Source organism: Dendropsophus ebraccatus, chromosome 9, assembly GCF_027789765.1.
Source record: "Dendropsophus ebraccatus isolate aDenEbr1 chromosome 9, aDenEbr1.pat, whole genome shotgun sequence".
Classification (NCBI taxonomy): domain Eukaryota; kingdom Metazoa; phylum Chordata; class Amphibia; order Anura; family Hylidae; genus Dendropsophus; species Dendropsophus ebraccatus.
In genome coordinates this window covers 40,895,384-40,920,317 of record NC_091462.1, presented here as the reverse complement: position 1 = coordinate 40,920,317, position 24,934 = coordinate 40,895,384, and positions in this window count along the sequence as shown.

Genomic DNA, 24,934 nt, shown 5'->3' with positions numbered 1-24,934 from the left:
GTCTATGACATGGGGGGGAGACGCACGCCTGCATCAGTCCGCCGATGGGTGCCAGCTGCGGAATGCACAAAGGGTTATCCTTCGCCATTCCGCAGTGTGCACGTACCCTAAATCTGTAAGTGTACCCTGAGGTACTCTAACAGAGTTTGTAGAATTTCACGCCATACCGTCATCTCTTATTGGGACGGTACTGGCGGGAAAGATGTTTCTGGGGGGGTACCCCCAGACACGTCACTGGATGATGAGAATGATGAGGATGAATGGAGGAAAAAGGATCCCCCCATTTATCCTCACTGGCTGTTTCAATATTTCAGGCAATAATAACGTATGCGTCCGACGCTGAAAACACCCTGGGGGGCCATCTTTAAAAAACCTATGCCAAAAAAGGTGTTGCTGATAAATGCCGCACATATGTGCGGTACTTATCAGCAGACCGTGGCGGTAGGATATAGAAAAAAACACCCTACGCCAAAAAGGAGATTCGCTGGTTAGCAGCGCTCTTATGTGCGATGCTGATCAGCACTCAATGGCGGTAGGGTGCGGAAAATTTGGAAAAAAAATTGGAAAAAAACAACAACATTTTCTACATGCTGAACATCCCTGTAGCTACTGATAAGTGTATAATATACACTTATCAGCCGCTAGGGGGCAGTATTCCGGAAAAAGCCGAAGTTAGACGACGAGGGACCCGAAAAAAGCTGAAGGGGACTGCCGGAAATAGCCGAAGAGGACGACGCGAGAGGTATTTTACACTTTGGGGGCACTTATATCGCCGTGATCGGCCGGTCGGTCCCGACTGGACGATCACGGCGATCGGGACTGTGGCCCCGGGCCACCATTACTTTTATCAGTAATGGCGGTCGGTGCCGCTATTGGCTGATCTGAATTGATCAGCCAATAGCGGCGATCGTCAGCACAGGGGGGGTTTAACCACCCCCCGTGCCGACAAGCTAGGATGGCCTGCTATACATTATAGCAGGCCATCTTGACCGATCGCTGTGTGTGTACACACAGCGATCGGGGAAACCGCAGGCATACATCTACGTTAAGGCACGGACTTCGGGGGCGTAAATGTACGCCCGCGGACGTTAAGGGATTAAGGTAAGAAAGCATAATTGAACAGGTTCACCAAAGGGAAGTATACACACCAAGGTAGGCACAAGTAGCATTGGTATTACACAAATACCACAAATAGAAAATAGCCCAAATATAAAAATAACATGGACATACAGAAGGGATGGGGAATGTTTTTTGTGGGGAGGAAGAAGAGAAGAAAAAAAAGGGGGGGCTTGATTTAAAGCTCTCACAAACTACACAGAGGAGGAAGGGAGTGTGGACAACAAAGCCTGAAAGGCCGCAGAGTCTTTAAATAATAACCAAGGACACAATATTTCCTTGTATGTCTGTGGAAAGCAGTTCTTCCATTCTCTGAAATTCGGACAGCCATTCCATGAGGGAGGGGAGAGTAGTCAACCTCCAATGGTGAGGGATAACTTGTCTAGCCGCCTGCAGGAAAAAAACACACCACAAAAAATAGCTCCGGGGAGGATGGAGAGGAGAGTAATTTGTGGGGGCCATCGAGCTGTATTCCCCACTGACCTGTGCATAAAGGTCATTCAGGATAGTCCAAAAAGGGAAATGTCAGTTTACATGTCCACCAGGTATGAAGGTGCGTCCCCTTCTCCTCTCCGCATCTCCAGCAGCTTGCAGAGATTATGGGGAACTTGTGTTGTAGCTTATCTGGAGTGTAATACCATGTGGGTGAAGAGGCAAGCCCCTGTCCACTCCAGATACCACTTACTATATGCCATATGTAGCTGCGTTGATATGGAGGTGCTCTTCAGTAAATAGAGAACAACATGTAAATAGAGAAAAAATAATTCACACTCACCAACCCAAGAAGATGGCAATTTACAGGATGCTGGCAGCAGCTATTTTCCTATTACTTCATAGCTTCCCCCCTTTTAAATACCAACAATTCAACTTTATTAGCAATAAAAATATACAAAATACTTAAAAACACAGCATGCCTAGTTATATGGGAGAAGATAAGAATGCATAATAATACAAGGCGCAGACATAATAATAATAATAATAATAGCCCTTGTTACACCTCCCATTCAGACCCTACAGTCCCAGCACATTTACTATTCATGGTGTTTCACGTTTTAAAAGCTGTCTACATCTGCCACCCCTGTCTCGGCACTCACACTTGCTGCAATCCTACAGACTGAATAGAGCTCTCATCACCTCCATGTTGTTCGCGAACATATTGAACCCTTTGCCGTATGTAACAATCTCACATGCTCAGCAAGTCTTTTGTAAAGGAGCCTAATTGTTTTCCTTGTATAAAATCTGTTACACTTACAAATGATGGCAGAAACCGCATATGAGGTCCATGTTATCAGTTCATCCAGAATAAATTAAGTAGCTCCTACCCGATTATTAATAAATGACTCACATCAATGACAGGGGCCACATTTATATTTACCTCTATGGTGCACTTCTTTCAACAAATTAGGATTCTGGCGATCTCCTACCTATCTGCCCCCAACTAACATGTCTGTTAAGATATCATGGGCAGAGCTTGTACCTTGTCACAAAGGATTGAATCGCCTTTTAATATATGCCAGTGATTAAAAATGGCTGGCCATTGGCCTGTGTTTAAAAAAAAAAGTGAAGCCATTTTTGTCCTTTTTTCTCCATTAGTTATTTTGACTTATTTAACCCCATTATGAACAAAGGTTATTGATCTCCAGATGTCCGGGTCAAATTGAAGCAATGTTTCTCCTCGCCTTCTAAGAGCCATAGCATTTTTTATTTTTCTACCTATGGCCTGGTTGGGGGGACTCATTTTTTGGGCCATGAGCTATAGTTTTATTGGTATCACATTGGGGTAAAAGAAAAGTTTTGATCACAATTTATTTTCTGATATATCATTTTAAAAAAAATATCAATCCTGGTGTTTTTTTCTTCTTCCATTTGTAAATGATCAGACAATTTTGTACATATTTTTATTTGTATAATGGGAAAGCGGGTTCATTGGGAAAGGTTTATTTTTTATATCTTTGAAAACTTTTTAAAAAAACATTATAAGTCCCCATAGGTGACTTACAAATGCAATCATTAGTTCGCATATACTGATCGATGCTATGCCATTGCATAGCATTGATCAGTATTATCGGGCGATTTGCACATGTATCCTGCCCGAGGGTAGACTCTATGGGCGACATTTATTAAGTCTGACGTTTTTGCGCTGGGCCTAAAAATTTCCCCGCAGCACTGATGCTTCCCGGATTTATGTAGAGGCGCACCACCTTTACATAAATCCCATTTGCAGCAGTGTGTACACGTAGCGAATCTACACCAGCTCAGAGCTGGAGAAGGTTTCCTTATCATTTTATAATTAAGCAGACCCAGAGTCCACGCTCTGTTATAGATTTGCGGTGTTTAAGGTGTTAATGACAAGCAGCGGCGTGTCTCTGGCTGCCTGTCATTATCTCCTGGGACACTAATGTGTGCAGGGCTGATCACATTAAAACAGCCCTGCACACATTAAAACCCCTGCACAGCAGGAAAGTATATACACATTTCTACTGCATGGGGCATCGACAGTAGTAATATATATATATTACTCCAGGCAAACTTAAAAAAACAGTGGGGGTTGGTGGGAAAATAACAATCAAGTTAAACTTAGGGTCCTAGTCCACCGGATGAGCAGGAGCAGATCAACGACGTAAACGTTAGATCGGCGCTCATTTACTGGGCATATTCCACGGCCCCGATGATCGTGAAACAAGGGTTGCAGGGACATCGTTACTGATGTCCTTGCAGCCCTTGTTTCATACATTACCTGTCCGGGCTGCAGGTCTTCTCCCGGTCCCGCGCGTCAGCATCGGCTTCGGAGCGGGGCTGTCTGAACTGACAGACCGCTCAGCCAATCACTGGCTGTGGCGGTTCCGGCCAGTGATTGGCTTAGCGGTCTGTCAGTTCAGACAGCCCTGCTCCGAAGCCGATGCTGACGCGCGGGACCGGAAGAAGAAGACCTGCAGCCCGGACAGGTAATGTATGGTTCTGCTGAAATCGTCGGTGGCGAACAACGATTTTAGGTCTGAACCTAAATGAACGATCAGCCGATGACACGATCATCGGTAGGGATGGTGATCCCAACCTATTGGGAGGTACAATATAACAATTCCTTTATTGCCAGAGGCACAATACCTAGTTTACCCAAAGGTTAAAACTTAACTTTTATTTGGTTATATGAAAAATAATAAAAAGAAGAAAAGATCCCAGCGGTGTAATGTGTATATACAGTGCTCTTATTATTAAAATAGGGACATTGTAATATTGTCTTGTGTCACAATAATTACTTTATTGACTGTGTTCACACTGTGTGCGGTACTTGGGAGGGAATGCCGCGGTACAGCAGTATTCACTGCGCACTCAGTGAAAATGGGGGTTACTTCACCACCACAAGATTTCAGAGATGCGCAGGGTGTCGCTATACGGCGTACACTTTAGGGGAGATAGTGATGCTGCTGTTAAGCGATACACATGTGTAACAAGCGCTATCTTGCTGGTGACAGTGATGGTTCCCTGTGTATATACACAATGCTGGGATACCGGATCGTCGTACCGTAATTTAAATAGTGATTTCAGAGATGCGCAGGGTGTCGCTATACGGCGTACACTTTAGGGGAGATAATGATACTGCTGTTATGCGATACACATGTGTAACAAGCGCTATCTTGCTGGTGACAGTAGTGGTTCCCTGTGTATATACACAATACTGGGATACTGGATACCGGATCGTCGTACCGTAATTTAAATGGTGATAACCAGAAGGGTAAATAAAACGGGGGGCTCCCGTATAGTGAGGAATGTTGCAATATATGGCTAAGCTCAATTGATGCCCTCGCCGCGGGCTAGCAATGCCGACCGTTGCCTAGGACGGTAATGTCTCTTTCCCTCTGGTTACTAATCACCAATGTTATCACATGTCTCTTGTATCGCCCTGCTTCCCTAACCCATTGTAGTCTGCCAAACACAATGTCCCTAATCTAAAATTGCCAAGCCTATGTCTAACTAGTTTCGTCAGATACACTGACTTTCTCAAAGTAATCTTATTATTATTTTAATAATAAGAGCACTGTATATACACATTACACCGCTGGGATCTTTTCTTCTTTTTATTATTTTTCACATAACCAAATAAAAGTTAAGTTTTAACCTTTGGGTAAACTAGGTATTGTGCCTCTGGCAATAAAGGAGATGACGCGATCATCGGCTGATTGTTCTCTCTATTCCACGGAGCGAAAATCGGTAACCGATTATCGTTCCTATGGAATAGGCCCCTTACCCGTCCTGGTGACCCCACAGTCATAGCGCCCCACTCACGGTTACCCGCTTTTTTCCTGTATCTCCCGAGGCTGTGACATCACAACCCCACTCAGAAAAATGCACACTCAGCCAGAAAGTGACTGAATCAGAATCCTAGTTGGTTGGAACGAATGCACCATAGAGGAAATTATGAATGTGGCCCTTGCTATTGGTGTGAATTAGAGATGAGCGAACCTCGAGTATTCTCGAGTCGATCCGAACCCGAACGTTCGGCATTTGATTAGCGGTGGCTGCTGAAGTTGGATAAAGCCCTAAGGCTATGTGGAAAACATGGATATAGTCATTGGCTGTATCCATGTTTTCCAGACAACCTTAGAGCTTTATCCAAGTTCAGCAGCCCCCGCTAATCAAATACCGAACATTCGGGTTCGGGTCGACTCGAACCCGAACCCGGTTCGCTCATCTCTAGTGTGAATCTATTAAATAGGGGCTACTGAATTTACTGTGAATAAATTCTACACATACATGAACCCACAAAATCTACACATATGATAGACAAGTGGACGTAGTCATGTATTAACATGTAGCTACACTGCCTATATAAATATTTCAAAGAAAAAGAAGGAGGTCTGCTACACCTGTTCCATAGAAATGGAAACCACCCTTATCGAGTGCACTACTGTCCCGGCGCTAACGGGATAAAAATAGAAATCAAATATGTAACAGTGTAGTAGGCTCTCAAGAAATGGGTGAATAAAAATATCCAATAAATGGTGGAAATGTATATATATAAATATACTAAAAAGAGAGCCAAGTGGTGAGCACCGCGCCGGGCCCAGCGCGGTCACCCCACTTTAATAATGGCAGTCCCGAGTCACGGTTTTTAACCTAGGCTCGTATTGTTGTTGAGCCGGTGTACTTGTACTTTAGATAAATAATACTCCTTTTAGAATGAGATCATGCAAGGGAGAATTAAAAGACAAGTAAATGGTGGTGGGATATCCACCTCTCACCCTGCTGGTGATATCATCTGCAGTCAAATGCGGTATTGTGATGGTAATCCGTGAACCAGTCTCTGCAGTCAGCTTGGGAGCCGTGTGATCGCGGTCTAGTGCAACTATGCGTTGACCTGAGTTGTTTGTGGCGTCCGCGTGGATGGAAGCGCGCGCTCCTTCCGGCTGATGTTGTGTAGGGTGCCAGGAGAATGTGGCTCCGGTTCGGGATCTGCGTTTGTAAACTTAGGTATAGTTTCTAGAAGGCTCTGTTATCCTGAATTCCCAGGACGCGTTTCAGGAGATCTACTCGCTCCTTTCCTCAGCAAAAGGAAAGGAGCGAGTCCTTTTGCTGAGGAAAGGAGCGAGTAGATCTCCTGAAACGCGTCCTGGGAATTCAGGATAACAGAGCCTTCTAGAAACTATACCTAAGTTTACAAACGCAGATCCCGAACCGGAGCCACATTCTCCTGGCACCCTACACAACATCAGCCGGAAGGAGCGCGCGCTTCCATCCACGCGGACGCCACAAACAACTCAGGTCAACGCATAGTTGCACTAGACCGCGATCACACGGCTCCCAAGCTGACTGCAGAGACTGGTTCACGGATTACCATCACAATACCGCATTTGACTGCAGATGATATCACCAGCAGGGTGAGAGGTGGATATCCCACCACCATTTACTTGTCTTTTAATTCTCCCTTGCATGATCTCATTCTAAAAGGAGTATTATTTATCTAAAGTACAAGTACACCGGCTCAACAACAATACGAGCCTAGGTTAAAAACCGTGACTCGGGACTGCCATTATTAAAGTGGGGTGACCGCGCTGGGCCCGGCGCGGTGCTCACCACTTGGCTCTCTTTTTAGTATATTTATATATATACATTTCCACCATTTATTGGATATTTTTATTCACCCATTTCTTGAGAGCCTACTACACTGTTACATATTTGATTTCTATATAAATATTTATTTGCCCACATAATAAAAAAAGGAAATTTTTCTGCAGAACATCAATGAGATACTCAGTCCTAATCTGGTAAAAGCTTTCAACATAATATACAGATATTTTAACTGACTGCAACATCAACTTGGCATTAATGGACTGCGGTAAATCTAGGTCACCCTACAATAAAGAGGGAAGAAAGCTTATGTGTAAGCCCATCCCATCAGAGAGGAATCTTCATCCACTGCTGCCCACAAGAAGATTCACTTGAAAACATTTTACATGCCACCCATCGCCAATGACATGTCATTCTAACATAGAAAATGGATTACTATTCTAAACTTACTCAAATCCATTATTACTCTCTGCAGCACAAGGATTTACCGCGAATTGAAATGGTTTAGCAGATTTTCATGCTGAAAAGACAGAAGCCTCTGTAGGAAAATAGCAGCTTGACACATAAATACAGTATATGCAGATGGCACCTTACATGCAGATCAGGGATTGTATCGTGCTTTTGTTCAGCATCCTAAAGTATAGTCAACGTGTAAAGCAAAAAGATCTATAATAGCAAATATACATAGATTTATAGCATATTTATAAATACATTTAAATCCGTAGGGTTTGTGCACACTGAGCAATTGTCACGGAATTTCGAGCGGATTCCGCGTCAATATGCGTGTGGAATCCACTCGAATTCCACTTGTGAAAAATGAGCAGTCTTGGCTTCCATAGTTTTCTATTGTATTTCCGTGCATTAGTGCATACAGCGGAAATTTTCGTCCATAATTCCGTCTGGATTCCGTCCAGAATTTGCGTTCTGCCCGAAGAATGAACGGGTTTATTCTTTTGACGGATTCCGCTGGAGGGATCCTATAGAAGTCAATGTGGCTTAAATTCTTCTTGAATTCCGCTTGAATTCTGCTCAAATTCCATCTCTATTCTGCTCCTATTCTGTTCCTATTCTGCCAGAGCAGAAAAGGAGAGGAATTTCAATCTTTCCTCTTCAATTCCTTGCGGAATCTGTGCTGAATTTCCACTGACGGATTCCGTGTGGAATTCCGCACATTTTATAGCTGTGTGCATGGATAGACAGAAATCCCATTTTACTCTATGGAAAGGAGCTATGTTGCATTTAAACAGTGGGAATTCCATGAGAATTTCTCAATGTGCACATACCCTGTATGTGTAACTCCTGTTTTATTTGGGGGCAGACATTTATATTGATAAGCCTGTGTCTATTATGAAAGATAAAGAAAACTGATCAGAACTGAAGGGGTATGATGTTCCAGCTAAGTGCCTCTGCTTTAGAAAATCTGTAGGGTATAGGACATGTGTGGACGGAGACTAATTCGTTTTTATGCTATGCCTGGCTATATACTGAGACTATGCTCGCACATTGTTTTTTGGCAGTTTTATATAATTTAAATAAAAAATACTAATTTATAATAGTAAAAAGACGACGGTTTTGAATTGCCTTTACAGATGGTTTTACATTACAGCTGTATTTTCCCCCTTATTTATGAGTTTGTCACTTTATATCCAGTGAATTATTTTTGGGATGGGAAACTTTTTTAAAATTAATTTTTTAAAAGCTGTCAAAAAACAACCGTGTGTGAACTGGTAAAAAAAACAACCCTGAAAATAATGAACATGTTACTTATTTTGACGCAGATAAAAAATGATGGCCATTATGCTCTACAGTGTGTACATTGATGGCCATTATTATAACATTATAAGGCCATGTTCACACCGGGTAAAATCAACGGCAGTTGTTTGACACAGCCGTGTTAAACTATGGCCGATGTCTTTCATGTTCACCCAGTAATACTGCAGTTTTCATTTTAATTGGAATGCTGGCACATTCTGGTGTGCCCGTACTCCAATTTACCATTGAGCACAGTGCAAAGTACGGTCGGGAGCCGCACTTTACACTGTGAGCACCGCCTGTATTCTTCCACCGCTATTCAGTGAACTGCGGCCGTAGAAAACAGACCTGTCAATTATTTTCTGCAGCTGCAAAGAACAACAACCGTAGAGTATACAGCGTATATACACTACGGACATTACTTAGACCCTAAACCACCAAAACGTTTGGAATCCCATTATGAAATCAGATTGTTTTTTAAATTTTTTTTATAATGGGTGTTTTATTTCTTTGGTATGGGGTAATTTATTTTTCTATTAAATTATCTCTGAGTGAAAACCAATATAGCTAAGGAATCCATCTACTAAGAAGAAGAATCCAACTACTAAGAAGAGCAAATCTGCCTATTTTAGCTAGGATGTATCCCAATTGCTTCAAAACTAATGAGGTTTGCTATTGAAGAGTCCAAAATGTTGAAGAACCACTCCAGGCAATTTTTTTTTTTAGTCCTTGGCAGTAACATACCATAGCTAAATAGGCCAATGCTCCTCTTTACGGGCAGCTTTATTTCATAGCTTTTGTCCTGTTTGCTCACTTGACAGTGTTTGCGACTTTCTCATTCTCGCAGTACTTGAATCAGAATTCACTTTCCCTCTGCGTCCCTGTGAGATGTGCATTGAGTGTCTCATAGAGATAAGGAAAGGGGATTCTGATCCCCAAAGACAGTAGCAGATGGAGCCAGATCATCACAAATATAATCTATTAGGCAGTCAGCGGTGGAAAAACCATCATAACCAGCTCAGTTTTGTTTTCAACCCACTCCTGACAGAAATACTATGGGGGACATGTATGAAAAGGCGAAAATGCCGATCGGCGTAAAAATAGTCGCAATGGGTATTTTTGCGAATTCATTTTTGCATCAGCCCCATCTGCGCCACCTTTGCCAGTGGGGCGGAGAGGGGGCCTTACGGGGGTGTGGCAGCACGCAGAGGGGCACGGCCTCTGCGTGCGCCACTGGAAAAATTATACTGAAACCTACGCCAGCTCTGAGCTGGCGTAGGTTTCAAAATTTTCGCACGAACGGGCTCCGTGCGCTCGGGATTTATGAAGAGGCTATGCGCGGGGATATTTGTAAGCCTGGCGTAAAAAACGCCGGACTTCATAAATGCCCCCCCTATGTGTGAATATAATCGATAGATTGCCTTTTGACTTTTAAAGGAGAAGTTCGGTGAAAATTTTTATTAAAGTATTGTATTGCCTTATAAAAGTTATACAAATGACCAATATACACTTATTACGGGAAATGCTTATAAAGTGTTTTTTTTCCCTGCACTTACTACTGCATCAAGGCTTCACTTCCTGGATAACATGGTGATGTCACGACCCGGCTCCCAGAGCTTTGCAGGCTGTGAATGCTGGAGAGAATGATGGCAGGGGGACACTGAGAACACAGGGCACTGGAGGGACACTGAGCATCCCTCTGCCATCATCCTCTCCCGCACGGCTCTGGGAGTCGGGTCGTGACATCACCATTTATCCAGGAAGTGAAGCCTTGATGCAGTAGCAAGGGCAGGGAAAAAAGCACTTTATAAGCATTTCACGTAATAAGTGTATATTGTGGATTTGTATAATTTTTGGGGGGCAATACAATACATTAATAAAAATTTTCACCGGACTTCTCCTTTAAAGGGATTGTCCAGGAAGCAGAAGATGACTGAATCCTTCTGCACCCCTGCACTTACCTCCTCTGAATTTAAATCTCAGAAGTGTCCTTTCCAAGACATGGAGGGGCAGGTCTAAATGCCGATCATAAGGTGTGGGTGAATCTATACCTGCACATGATGTCCAGTAGCTGCACAGAGTCTCACATCTAAGTGGTTTCTTTCTACTAGCAGTAGATCCTAATATATTAAGAATGATTTATTGTGCCTACATCTGCTTTTACCGATATATTTAAAACATGCAGTGCCCCTCTCCAACATGTTTCTCCATGACAACAGGGCTTCAAGGGCTTATAGGGCAACTAAAGATAATTATCCATACAATCTGACACAGCGATCTTTGGTTGTGTGACCCCTGTTAAAGCCATAATTGCTAAGTAGCCCAAGCTTGTTTCCGCGAGGTTCACCATCTTTCAGTGGAATCAATGACAGATGTTTTTAATAGGTGAAACCATGTAATTTTTGACATGTAAGTCAGTGCTGTGTTAGTAATACCCTTAAAGGGGTTATCCAGCGCTACAAAACATGGCCACTTTTCGCCTCTCTTGTCTCCAGTTCAGGTGCGGTTTGCAGTTCAGCTCTATTTACTTCAATTGAACTGAGTTTGAAACCACACACAATTGGACACATGAGAGGGGGGGGGGGGGGGGGGGGGGGAAGAGGCCATGTTTTGTAGTGCTGGATAACCCCTTTAAAGAGCACTCAAAGATATATTTACTAGGAAATGGGCTGTTCATAGCTATATGTTGTGTTTTTAGACTTCACAACTGGATTTATGACTATAATATTTTTTTGTCCCTCTAGAACTTTTCTGTTATTGATGCATTCAGGTAAAAGGGGTCATGGAATCGGAAATCTGCGTTAAATCCACCATTTCTCAACTTGACCTCAGATGTTTCTTCTCAGGGATACATAAATATAATTTACATGGAACAGAAGTTTTACAGAGTCTTTTAGTTTATTGCCATTTTATACCTTAAGGTTATCCATTTTATGGAGTATACAATATAGACAAGGCCACAGCGAAGCTTTTTAAAGTAGTAATAATGTGTCCCTGTCCTGTAAGCCCAGGCCTCTTTCAATAACCACCACTATTCTACTAGCTTTATTTCCCTACCATAAATCTGTGTCTCATAGAGAGCTTAAGTAATTCTACTTTATTCTAAATGACAATGAATCCTTGGATATTGCAAAATGCTTTTTTGCCTCAATGAGCACAAGTGTAAAACTGTGGGAAGTGGGAAGTGCTGGAGCATACAGGCAGCCAGTGGTGTTCAGCTCAATACTACAGGAGACAAAACAAGAAGGATACCCATGAAGTTCAGTTCTGTTAAAAATTCTTTATTTATCTTTTTAACCCTTAATTTTGGATGTGGAACAATTTTTTCTGCTTTTACTTGATGGCGCTTATGGTCATGAGACAGTTGCACTTCAACCCTTTAACTTACCATGATATAACTGTATATCATATAGGCATTATTAAAGGGGTACTCCGGCGAAAATCTTTTGCTTTCAAGTCAAGTGATTTTAAAAAGTTATACAGATTTGTAATTTACTTCTATTAAAAAATCTACAGTGTTCCATTGCTTATAAACTGCTGTATGTCGTGCAGGAAGTGGTGTATTCTTACCAGTCTGACACAGTGCTCTCTGCTGATATCTCTGTCCGACACAGGAACTGTCCAGAGCAGGAGCAAATCCCCATAGAAAACCTCTCCTGCTCTGGACAAATTCTGTCTCAGACAGAGGTGGCAGCAGAGAGCACTGTGTCAGACTGAAAAGAAAACACCACATCCAGCTAATAAGTATGGGAAGACTAGAGATTTTTAAATCAAAGTAAATTACAAATCTATATAACTTTTTGAAACCAGTTGATTTGAAAGAAAAAGATTTTCACCGGAGTACCCCTTTAAGGTATGGAGAAGATGGATAGCCAAGCTCTCTCCATATTAGGTGGTTGTCAATGGCTTTCAGTAGTTTCATTAGTTGGCTCTGAGCAAACTCCATTGCTGGCTAACAAACCATAAATTTCTCCGTCAAAAGCAGAGCAGGTCCCCCACAATGCAACTGTAGGAAGATAATCTGGTGTCATGGCAACCCAAGGCCCTTATTTGACCTATGTAACAACTAATCTACTATTACATCCTGCCACTGACTTTACTAGGCAAGCTGTAATTGCAGATCACTGACTACTCCATGACTAATCCATGTAGTGAAACATAACAAAAACTATATAAATTGGGTATATTTGTAATCATACTGATCCAAAGAATAAAGATAACATCAGTTTTACCTGATGGTAAAAATCCCTCAATAAATAACTGTTGTTACAAAGTACAACTGACCCTGCAAAAAACAAGCCCTCCTATAGCTCTGTACATGGAATAATAAAATAATGTCTCTTAGAAGGCTTGGATATAAAAAACAGAAACGCCAAAAAGTGGGTGGGTTCATACTAACAGCATTTGCCACCTATCCATAGGATAGTGCAAAATGTGTTTTTGATCATTCAGGGTCCGACCACCAGGATCTCCACCAAGAGAACGGTTGACCCTGAGTGCCACTTAAAGGTACTAATAGGCATTTTTCACCATGGGATTGATAGAATTCAGGCTATATTCACACTCTGGCAGTTTGACTCCTAACAGTCGCACGTTTGTCACCCAACCTGTAGATAAATGATGAATGATGTTCGTGGGACAGTCCCTTTAAGGCAGCTCCAATGCTATAGGAGAATTGGACTACTTATTGTAAAAGTGAAGCACAGATAGGTCCCTAATAGCTCTAAAACTTAACTTTTATTTATATGCTAAAAGCACAAATACCAAACTCAAACATCGTGAGAAAAAAACCTCCACCGTATAAAACCAAGCATATATAGCCCCAAAAAGTATTGCATGCCACATATATGTACACACTAGATGTAAACAATGTCCAATAATTATATAGTATGTACCATCATGCAGGGCCGATAATCACGGTACAAATGAATAACCGTACACACTTGGGAGCACCTGACCCTAAGGGTCCCTATTGGGTGAACCACAACTACCCCTGCTCGCTCAGGGACTGTCGGAGTTATCGCCCTAGAAAGGGCGGCCCCTGCCCCGTACTAATCTACACCACTATCCCTACACTACCCCTACCTACGCTCCCGACACCGTGTTTCATACAGATAATCATCAGGGGAGTATAACATACGCTTTAGTCCGCATGCTATGGACGACCCGAGGTCCACGTGAGTTAGCATCTCTGAGCACTCTCAGGACGCCTTATTCTAAGTACCGCCGCAATATCTGTGTGCGGTCAGCGGTACAATATATACTTGTTCCCTACCCCATTAAGACGTTATACTCCCCTGATGATTATCTGTATGAAACATGGTGTCGGGAGCGTAGGTAGGGGTAGTGTAGGGATAGTGGTGTAGATTAGTACGGGGCAGGGGCCGCCCTTTCTAAGGCGATAACTCCGACAGTCCCTGAGCGAGCAGGGGTAGTTGTGGTGCACCCAATAGGGACCCTTAGGGTCAGGTGCTCTCAAGTGTGTATGGTTATTCATTTGTACCTTGATTATCGGCCCTGCATGATAGTACATCTATATAATAAAAATGAAAGTCTGTCTGTCTGTCTATCTGTCTGTCTGTCCCATATAGACTTCCAAACGCCTGAACCGTTTGACCCCAAATTTAGCACACAGATACATAGGGTGCCCGGGAAGGTTTTAGCGAAGGTCCCGTCCCCGCCAGATGTACAGGAGGGGAGTGGGTAGAGCGGCGCCCCATAGAGATGAATTGGAAAATCTCCACACTGCAAACACAGGTGATGTAATTAGCTGCAGCAGACACGGCAGTTGGAGCCTTAGCAACCAATAGGATTACTGCTTTCATATTCACAGGCAGTTGTGGTTGCTAGGGCAGCTGCCTCACAACATCCACAGTAATAACTGGTAGACCCCCTACTCCAACTATACAGTACATGTATACAGGACCCCCTACTCCATCTATACAGTACATGTATACAGGACCCCCTACTCCATCTATACAGTACATGTATACAGGACCCCCTACTCCATCTATACAGGTATACAGGGCAGTATTACCAGCTGCTGCTGCCCTCAGCGCTAAACCTGAGGACGCCCCATCCTCACTCACCAATTAGCATCAGGATAGGTAGGTAATAGCTCCACACGTCACATTTAACACCGCCACACCAGACCTGACCAACAACGCCATACTGTGACTGGATAACAACTCCATACCAGACCTGACCAACACCACCATACTGTGACTGGATAACACTGCCATACCAGACCTGACCAATACCGCCATACTGTGAGTGGATAACACCGCCACACCAGACCTGACCAATACCACCATGCTGTGACTGGATAACACTGCCATACCAGATCTGACCAATACCGCCATACTGTGACTGGATAACACTGTCATACCATACTAAATAAGACCGCCATACCAGACCTGACCAATACCGCCATACTGTGACTGGATAACACTGTCATACCATACTAAATAAGACCGCCATACCAGACCTGACCCTAACACCGCCACTGGATAACACTGCCATACCACACCTGACCAATACGACCACAATGTGACTGGATAACACTGCTATACCAGACCTGACCAATACCGCCATACTGTGACTTGATAACACCACCATACCAGACCTGACCAATACCGCCATACTGTGACTGGATAACACCGCTATACCAGACCTTACCAATACCGCCATACTGTGACTGGATGAATCTGCCATACCAGACCTGACCAATACCACCATACTGTGACTGGATAACACCGCTATACCAGACTTGACCAATACCGCCATACTGTGACTGGATAACACTGCCATACCAGACCAATACCGCCATACTGTGACTGGATAACACTGCCATACCAGACCTGACCAATACCACCATACTGTGACTGGATAACACTGCCACAGCACCTCCACCAACTCTATACTACAGGTATACAGAACCCCAAACTATACACTACAGGTATACAGGACCCCCGAACTATATACTTTAGGTATACAAGACCTCCACCAACTCTATACTACAGGTATACAGGACCCTCTATACACACTGACACTTTATACCCGGGCAGCGCCGGGTACATTTTCTAGTACTATATAATTATTGGACATTGTTTACATCTAGAGTGTGTACATATATGTGGCATGCAATACTTTTTGGGGCTATATATGCCTGGTTTATATGGTGGAGGTTTTTTTCTCACAAGGTTTGAGTTTGGTATTTGTGCTTTTAGCATATAAATAAAAGTTAAGTTTTAGAGTTATTAGGGACCTATCTGTGCTTTAGTTGAATATTTTTTGGTCTAATATTTTTAGTCCAGCTACCAGGACTGTTCGGTGCTTATTATTGTAAAAGTGAAATAAAAAAGGAATCAGATTCTCCTAGGTTCATACACACCAGATTGGCATTGCAAGTTGTTGTTTAGTCTCTGATTTACAAGTACACGCAGATCCATCTCCACTAAAGATTCTCACAGTTTTCACCAACTCTGACATATGGGACACGCAGATAATTAGTACCTAGATGTATAATATAACATCTATCCACATTTGCCAAAATATCTTTCATATTGCGCTACATAGCTTGGCACCATCTGTAAGGAGAGAGACTGGGATATGAATTTATTGCTCTTTATTATTTACAAATATGTTGTGGTTAAAAAGAACCTTAGAGTACAGTACATGCCATGAAAGTGGGTAATATGGTTTATAGTGATGAGCGAATACAGTTCGATCGAATAGATATTCGATCGAATAGTAAGGTATTCGATCTATCGAATATTATCGAATAGTTGGCAGAATATCCGATTAATATTCGATAAGCGTTCAAATCCCCCAGCTTCTGATTTTTACCTCCAAGTGGTCAAATAGATGTTTTTCAATAATCAAATACTTGTTTCTGTTAGACTTTAATGGGTTCGAATATTCGGGAGATATTTGTACGAATATAGAATATTTGAATATTTTACTATTCGCTCATCACTAATGGTTTATAATTTATAACAGTGCTGCCATGGCAGTGGGTCATAGGGTTAACCATTTACAACAGTGATGCCATGGAAGTGGGTCATAGGGTTCACCATTTATAACAGTGATGCCATGGAAGTGGGTCATAGGGTTCACCATTTATAACAGTGATGCCATGAAAGTGGGTAATATGGTTCACCATTTATTTTTTTTTTTTCTCCAAACTTATTTTATTGAAAAGGTCAGTTAAGCATATACAATAAGCATTAGGGAATACGCAGTTCCTTGCTCAGAGATACAATCAATTTGATGCATAGTGACCTCAGTTTTTTGAAATTTTTCTGCTATAACAAGTTATGATACATGTACTTAAAGAAAATTTACAGAGATCATATATATTCCCAACGTTCCAGATGTTCTAAATAAAAATGACCGGTTGGGAAAAAGCAGGAAAGGTGTAATAATACAAATTAACATAACATATGAAAATATTTGAGTAAGAATAAAATGAAATAAGTGTGTACCGAAAGGCCTTACGTTTTGTACTATAGTGGAATGACCATATGACATAAAATAGAGAGAAAAGAATAATTGTTGGCTCTCAATACTAAATACTGTCTATGTAGGGGTGGAGGTTTGTAGATATTTTTTGTAGTATATGTTCCACGGTTCCCATAGAGTTAGATATTTCTCATGTGAGCCAGATTCCCAACTGCATAGCTCTTCTAATCTTGCTATGAGTTGAACTTTTTCAATCCACTCTTTCAGGGTGGGTGAAATATCCTCTCTCCAGTGCAGTGGGATTAGCAGTTTTGCAGCTGTCAGTAATAGAGTTGGTAGGTGGTTTTTAGATGGCGTAAACCTCTGATTGGGGACCCATAGGAGTATTAGTAATGGGTCTAAGGGTATATCGCTTCCACAGATTATCAATATTTGTCGGGTGATTGTTTGCCAAAAATTTGTTAGCTTAGGGCAATTAAGCCATATATGAGAAAGCGTACCTGAACCTGAATTGCATCTCCAGCAGGTGTCTGGAAGTGGGTCATAGGGTTCACCATTTATAAGAGTGATGCCATGAAAGTGGGTAATATGGTTCACCATTTATAACAGTGATGCGATGGAAGTGTTTCATAGGTTTCATCATCTATAACAGTGATGCCATGGAAGTGGGTCATAAGGTTCACCATCTATAACAGTGAAGCCATGGAAGTGGGTCATAGGTTTCATCATCTATAACAGTGATGCCATGGAAGTGGGTCATAAGGTTCACCACCTATAACAATGATGCCATGGAAGTGGGTCATAGGGTTCATGATTTACAACAGTGATGCCCAGGAAATTGGTCACAGGGTACATCGCCTATAATAATGATGCCATGGAAATAGATCATAGGGTACACTACTTCTATACCATCTATAACAGTGATGCCATGGAAGTGGGTCATAAGGTAGCTGTCTATGTCAGTGATGCCATGGAAATGGGTCATAGATTACACCATATATAGCATGAAGCATTTGATTTTTAGGTCTACAGTTACCATAGAAGTGGGTCATAAAGTAGACCATTTATAACAGCAATGCCATGGAAGAGAGTCATAGGGTAGACCATTTACAAAAGTGATGCCATCGAAATGGATCACAGGTTACACCACATATAGCAGAGTATGAAGCATTTCATTACATTCTAGGTTACCTAGGTATCTCAATTTTATTACCATGGATACACATAGGTAACAACATAGGTTCAGGCATGTAAACTCCATGACTCATAGCATGTTCACCAATCACGTTTCCAATGCAAGAAAAGACCATAGAACCAGCAGCTTGGGTGCTGTAGGCTATGTTCACACACTGGATGCTTCTTCGTGTCATCTGAATCTGAAGAAGCATGTTGTGTTTGATGCGAAATGGAAAATTCTAAGCCCTGTATTGGACTGCTTTCTCCTAAACTTGGAAAAGGTTTCACTTCCTCTCTCTCTCTCTCTCTCTCTCTCTCTCTCTCTCTCTCTCTCTCTCTCTCTCTCTCTCTCTCTCTCTCTCTATATATATATATATAAAATCTCAGATCATTGGTATCAGGGAGAAACTGAGGACAGTTACTTCAACTTTTTGTATAATAGAATGTGCACTGTTTTAGTTACTGACTCATTTTAGAGGCACATAGTTATATACCCAATACCCTTCATTTTCTGCAGGTGATTCTATTGAGTATAGATAATGTGGATTTTATTCTGCAAACAGTTTTATCGCCATACGCCATCAGGTGGGGATACGGATACAAACTCTTGGCAACGTTAGCGTGTAATTTCCGAGCACTTCTGACTCATGCAGACTTGTTTAGCTTGAACTATTTGCTATTTTCTATTTCGCCGCATGACCTAAAGGGTTTAGCGGATAAATGGAGTACAGTATGTGTACGCTGATCATTGGTGTAGGTGACATTTACCTACTGTGCGGAGATGAATAATCATACAAGGATTTCATGACCATCTGATGCAAGAGCCTTATTTTTATATCATGTCCACTGGGGTTAGCACTAGATCACTGTTATAGCTCCGACTCATCCGTTAACTCTTTCTTGCCCATCTACATATAAGATATGAGACATTGTGTCTTGCCCCGGAGGTCTCATAAATTGAGCTCTTTTTTTTTTTTTTTTTTGCTGTATTCCTGCTTCAGTGCTTTTATTTCCCTACCACAAATCTGTCTCTCGTGGAGAGCTTAAGTAATTCTCTTTTATTCCAAATGACAATGAATCCTTGGATATTGCAAAGTGCTTTTGTGCTTCAGTGAGCACAACTGTAAAACTGAACTGCATGTGGGAAGTGCTAGAGCATACAGGCTGGCAGTGGTGTTCTTACCATCTTACGCTGCTCATACTTATCAGAGCAGGAGGATAGTTTCAACCGCACCATTCCACAGGAGACTAAACACAGAGAAGACCCATTAAGTTGTGTTTCCTTGAATAAGGCTTTTATTTATCCTTTTAACCCTTTGCGTCGTTGGCAGAACAGGTTCTGGTTTGGCTTCGTCTTATATGAATTGGTTTACTGGCATACAATGGACTAAGGAATGCTTTTACTTGGTGGGACTTATCGTCAATGTGACTATTGCACCTTAAGACACCGGCGATGGATTCTACTCTGTCTGACTCCTTGGAGAATCAGTATACTTCTTCGAAATTAAAAAAAAAGGAATCGAATGATAAAATGGTCCAACGTCTGCAAGGAATGTGAGTATGATATGCTCCAGTGTTTGTCATATGGTCAGTATTCTCACTAGATTGTGATGAAGATGACACTCTTCCTGTGTCTGAAGTGCTTATGAATGACTCTTTTTTATTGGAGTATGTTTGAGTGTTTTTGTATGGTTTTTTTTATTGGAGTATGTTTGTATGTTTTTTTTTTTATTGGAGTATGTATGAATGTTTTTCTATGTTTTTAATTGGAGTATGTTTAAATGTTTTTGTGCGTTATGCTCTAACTTTGTAATACTCTTTATGTTACACTTTGGAGTTCTGGTCTTGGAGATTGATGGGGGTGACAGTGTTTTTCTTTCATTTTGCATCTATAAAAACCAGATTGGAGCATTGCTCTCAAAGTATGTTCAAAAGTTACATTTGAGATGGACAGAAACAGAAAGGACTCTTAAAGGGGTTTGCTTTACAGTACATGTCCATTTAGGATATGCAAAGTTAATTACCCGTTTATGTCATTGATTGCCTTGTAATGAACTATTTTCTGGGCAGTGGTCACACAAGGAACATTTATCTTGTAGCCTCCTGGCAGATAAGAGCCATTTCTTTTAAAGCTTGTTGCTGTATTCTGGAGGAGAATGGCCAAAAGCAGATAACCCCCTTTAAGTGTTTAACAAATTATGTTTTTTAGAATATAACTTTTTATTATAAGATTTACATTACTGTGCAAAAGTTTTAAGCAGTTGTTGGAAAATCAATGCTGCAAAGTGTGATGCCTCTCACCGGAGAGGCATCTGATGGGCTCCAAAGTTTTATTCTGCAGCAGGACAATGGTTCCAAATAGGGATGGTCCGTAACTGCCAAGGTTTGGGTTCATATGAACCCGGACGCTCAGCATCAGATTCCCACTGTCTGCCCGCTCCGTGCAGCGAGTGGATACAGGGGGAGGACCGCCTGGAAAACTGGGATACAGCCTATGGCTATGGCTGTATCCCAGTTTTCCAGGTGGTCCTCCCGCTGTATCCACCCTCTCCACGGAGCGGGCGGACAGCCGGAATCATTTCCGAGAGTTCGGGTTCATAAGAACCTGAACTGAACTAGGTTCGGACCATCCCTAGTTCCAAGCATCCAGCCAATTTCTTTTTAAGAATTACCTTCAGTGTAAAGAAGAACAAGGAGTCCTTTAAGTGATGGTATGGACCCGACAGAGCCCTGATCTCAATTTATATATCAAGTCTCTGAGACTGTATAGAGCTGGAAGGATCAATATAATCCATAGAAGAAGGAATACCACATCCATAGAAGATCATTGGTTACTTCCCTCCCTGCAAAGCTTTTTCATACTGTGTGAAAGTGTGATCACACAAAATATTTATTTGATTTAGATTTTTGCCGGAGTCCTCCTTCAACACTTGTATTTTTTAGAGCATTCTTATTCCTCACCTGCCTAAAACTTTTGCACAGTACTGTATATCAGAATGTATCGCTCTTATGTAGCACTTGAATAAAAGGAATTTAAAGGGTATATGCTGCACACTATTGCCATGGAAGAGAATATGACGGCAGGATCACTGTACACTGTTTATATAGAAGCTGTAGACATAAATACCTGGATTGGTGCAATGAAGACTATTGACAAAGTTCTTAAATTTTTTAAGGATTCTATTTAGATCAGTGAAAATATATAATGGCATTTTCAAGGATAACTTAGGCTAGGTTCACACTGCGTTTTCAGCATCCGTTTAACGGATCCGTTTTTTAGCAGTCAAAAAAGTAGTGTCAACAGTACTTTATTGTGCGTCAAAAAAACCGCATCCGTTCGGATCCTTTTTTTTTTATAATGAATGTCAATGGAAAAACAGATCAGAAACGGATGCACACAAATGCATCCGTTCTTTGCAATCCGTTTTTTGCAAAAAATGGATCCGTTAAACGGATGCTGAAAACGCAGTGTAAACCTAGCCTTAAATAAATCTCAGCTTATTCTGGACTTAGTAGTCAAGTGGGCGGTCCTTCTTAGTAATTTATAGTTCTCAATATATGTACTTTTATACACAGATAGCTGTCAATCACCAAGAATTACCCACATGACTACTTACCACTGGAATCAAGTGGAAGTCCCAAAGATTTAAAATGTTCAAAGCATATACAATGGCTAACTTATTTAATGTGTTGTATTAATAGTTTATATAAGGAGATGGTAGGGGCCCTACAGAAAGCAGCTGCTCTGACCTACTTAAAACATTTATTTTACAGCCACATGATCATAGGAAACCTCAACTGAAAGATTGTTGATTTCTATGAAGAGTGTTGTGGGCATGCTCTTTGACCTGTGCACAGGGAATGGAGATTAGCTTTGTATGCCAGTTGTTCTCAACGTTGTGATTCTGAATTGCTCCACCTAATCATGAACCAGAGAGTCAGCATTGGTGGGGTGAGGGCCTGTATGTTTTCCTGGCTCAGGGGCCCCATTGCAACTGTAAGCTGTGTGTTCCTTATAGCTAAAGCACTGAACCAATCACAGCTCAGTTCATATATGGTAAAATTAAAGCTAAACTGTGATTGGTTGCCATAAACCATGTGTCACTAAATGCTGTTAAAATATAAAACCAGATAAGGCTGGGTTCACGCTACATTTTTGCAATCCATTTTTTTAAATCTGTTTTTGCAAAACGGACGGAAAAATGTATGATGCATTTGTGTGCAACCATGTTTTTTAGAATATAATTTTTTATTATAAGATTTACATTACTGTGCAAAAGTTTTAAGCAGTTGTTGGAAAATCAATGCTGCAAAGTGTGATGCCTCTCACCGGAGAGGCATCTGATTGGCTCCAAAGTTTTATTCTGCAGCAGGACAATGGTTCCAAATAGGGATGGTCCGTAACTGCCGAGGTTTGGGTTCATATGAACCCGGACGCTCAGCATCAGATTCCCACTGTCTGCCCGCTCCGTGCAGCGAGTGGATACAGCGGGAGGACCGCCTGGAAAACTGGGATACAGCCTATGGCTATGGCTGTATCCCAGTTTTCCAGGTGGTCCTCCCGCTGTATCCACCCTCTCCACGGAGTGGGCGGACAGCGGGAATCATTTCCGAGAGTTCGGGTTCATAAGAACGGACCTGAACGGACCTGAACGGACCATCCCTAGTTCCAAGCATCCAGCCAATTTCTTTTTAAGAATTACCTTCAGTGTAAAGAAGAACAAGGAGTCCTTTAAGTGATGGTATGGACCCGACAGAGCCCTGATCTCAATTTATATATCAAGTCTCTGAGATTGTATAGAGCTGGAAGGATCAATATAATCCATAGAAGAAGGAATACCACATCCATAGAAGATCATTGGTTACTTCCCTCCCTACAAAGCTTTTTCATACTGTGTGAAAGTGTGATCACACAAAATATTTATTTGATTTAGATTTTTGCCGGAGTCCTCCTTCAACACTTGTATTTTTTAGAGCATTCTTATTCCTCACCTGCCTAAAACTTTTGCACAGTACTGTATATCAGAATGTATCGCTCTTATGTAGCACTTGAATAAAAGGAATTTAAAGGGTATATGCTGCACACTATTGCCATGGAAGAGAATATGACGGCAGGATCACTGTACACTGTTTATATAGAAGCTGTAGACATAAATACCTGGATTGGTGCAATGAAGACTATTGACAAAGTTGTTACATTTTTTAAGGATTCTATTTAGATCAGTGAAAATATATAATGGCATTTTCAAGGATAACTTAGGCTAGGTTCACAATGCGTTTTCAGCATCCGTTTAACGGATCCGTTTTTTTAGCAGTCAAAAAAGTAGTGTCAACAGTACTTTATTGTGCGTCAAAAAAAACGCATCCGTTCGGATCCTTTTTTTTTTTTTATAATGAATGTCAATGGAAAAACAGATCAGAAACGGATGCACACAAATGCATCCGTTCTTTGCAATCCGTTTTTTGCAAAAAATGGATCCGTTAAACGGATGCTGAAAACGCAGTGTGAACCTAGCCTTAAATAAATCTCAGCTTATTCTGGACTTAGTAGTCAAGTGGGTGGTCCTTCTTAGTAATTTATAGTTCTCAATATATGTACTTTTATACACAGATAGCTGCCAATCACCAAGAATTACCCACATGACTACTTACCACTGGAATCAAGTGGAAGTCCCAAAGATTTAAAATGTTCAAAGCATATACAATGGCTAACTTATTTAATGTGTTGTATTAATAGTTTATATAAGGAGATGGTAGGGGCCCTACAGAAAGCAGCTGCTCTGACCTACTTAACACATTTACTTTACAGCCACATGATCATAGGAAACCTCAACTGAAAGATTGTTGATTTCTATGAAGAGTGTTGTGGGCATGCTCTTTGACCTGTGCACAGGGAATGGAGATTAGCTTTGTATGCCAGTTGTTCTCAACGTTGTGATTCTGAATTGCTCCACCTAATCATGAACCAGAGAGTCAGCATTGGTGGGGTGAGGGCCTGTATGTTTTCCTGGCTCAGGGGCCCCATTGCAACTGTAAGCTGTGTGTTCCTTATAGCTAAAGCACTGAACCAATCACAGCTTAGTTCATATATGGTAAAATTAAAGCTAAACTGTGATTGGTTGCCATAAACCATGTGTCACTAAATGCTGTTAAAATATAAAACCAGATAAGGCTGGGTTCACGCTACATTTTTGCAATCCATTTTTTTTAATCTGTTTTTGCAAAACGGACGGAAAAATGTATGATGCATTTGTGTGCAACCATTTTGATCCGTTTTTCCATTGACTTTCATGATAAAAAAAAAGGGATCAAAACGCGAAAATAAGGTCAGCGACGTTTTTGTGTACGTTAAAAAAATGGA